At 48.9% G+C, this 1,960-nt stretch overlaps 1 pseudogene; it reads left to right on the top strand.

Annotated features, from left to right (window-relative positions):
* On the top strand, nt 1–1,374 carry LOC109783622 (uncharacterized; annotated as a pseudogene).
* Nucleotides 1,375–1,960: the final 586 nt, after the last annotated feature.

The raw sequence follows: 1,960 nt of genomic DNA on the forward strand, positions 1-1,960 counted from the left end.
TCGTCATGTAGCACTCCATTTCCATTTGCCAAATCTCCCTATAAGAAGCACATACCACCCCATGCACAATGCAAGCACAAGCACAAACACCAGAACCCCACTTAAAAGTTGCATCTGACCAGGTAGCGAAGCACAAACACAAGTAGCCATGGAGCTCGTCTCATACATTGCCATGTGCCTCTCGTTCGCCTTTCTCCTCCCTTCCCATGTCACGGCGACGGCGCCAACCGGCATGGTAGAGCGGGAAACCAAGCAGCAGATTCTGGCGAGCATCCCGCCGCACTGGGAGGAGAACCCCGTGCTGTTCCTGACATCGCCGTCCGGCAAGTACGCGGCCTACTTCATGCGCAGCCAGACCGCGCCGGGCGCGGGCGGCCTCGGGGCCGACTTCTGCTACGTTGAGGTCCTCGACACCACGGCGCCGGGCTCGGAGGGCCGGAGCGTGTGGGAGTCGGAGTTCTTGGCGGTGAGCACCGTGAACACGAGCGCTCTCGTGTTCTCGTGGAAAGGGCTGGAGGTGTTCGACGGGAGCAACTCAGTGTGGCACACACACGACAGAGTCGGAAGACAACAACTTCCTCAAGACCCTGCAGCTGGTTGACGAGGGTGACATGCGCATCCTCGAAAAGGGCGGCGAGCTGGCGTGGAAGGCCAGCGACAAGCCGCGCGCCGCGCAACACTGCGGCATGCCCGGTTCTCCTGGCTTGGCACCGGCAATGCCGCCCTTCGCCGGTCCGATCGGAAAGGGGAGCAGCAGGTTGCCATTCGGGCAAGATGAAGGAGGCATCGACGGCAACAGCTACGGTTCCGTCGGAGGAGTTGCACAACCCGAGCTGCCGTTGGCGCCGGGTGGCGTTGGTGGGCAGGGGCAAGCTGTGGAGAGCGTGGGGGAGACTATGGGCTTCGGTAGCCAGCCATTGGTGGACAATAGCCCATACGACAGCGGTGCACCGGAGCGTCCATGGACTGGAGTTGCTAATTTGGGTCTCAGCGTTGCAATTGCCATTGCCCAGACCCTGGGTCTCTGAAAATTTGGTAGTTCCCTCATGGGGATACTGGTGGCCTATTCGATTTTTCTCATGGGGATACTGGTGGCATCTTCGATTTGTTATTTAACTTGGTGGTATCTCTTCGGGCGCAATAAGCCAGAGGATGTGTGGGTTTTATTTTTTGAGTTGAGGAGGTGTGTGGTTCGAAGTGATGCTTTTCATGATTCTGATTGTATTTCTATTTAATATATATTGAAAAATGATTTTTTCACCATTATTTATTTCTTCTTGTAAAAAAGAGTCACCATGCTGTGGTTTTCTCTTTATAATTAATGACTAGCAAAAGGACTCGTGCGTTGCAATGGGATGATAAAATAGTGCCTTCAAATCGAACCGATGAGAATGTAATACGTACAATAATTATACTAATATATAAATTATATTAGTTAAAACATTTAGATTATTCAACCAATAAATTAGATATATCATCTCTTTATCTGAATGTCCATGCTTCGTTGCGGAGAAAACGTATGAAAAAATTACTGTTTTCTGAATGTCCATGATTCGTTACGGAGAAAACGTATAAAAAATTACTGTTTTTTAGAACCGTATGAAAATTACTTGTGGTGTGAGACATATATTCCACTTAAATTTTAGAACATTGGACACTTTCTCAAATTTAACAGAGAACAAAAAGTGTGGTTCAAAACGGGCTAAGAGAGTGCCTGATCCATTTCTTTCGCAACAATTCTCTGAGGTTGTCAATTGCAATCAGCCAACAAGCAACAAATCCCACGACCAATTTTTAGTCAGAAAATCAACCATCATCCGTCGTACATGTATATAGCCCACAAATCACGTTTAATTAGTGCCGATCGGAGCAGATATATGGCAACCGTTCTTGTCTTCCTTTCCTTCCTTTATCGAATGCGGCCCATAAATCATGTTTAGTTAGAGTCACCCTTTCCCTT

This window comes from Aegilops tauschii, chromosome 4, assembly GCF_002575655.3.
Source record: "Aegilops tauschii subsp. strangulata cultivar AL8/78 chromosome 4, Aet v6.0, whole genome shotgun sequence".
Classification (NCBI taxonomy): domain Eukaryota; kingdom Viridiplantae; phylum Streptophyta; class Magnoliopsida; order Poales; family Poaceae; genus Aegilops; species Aegilops tauschii.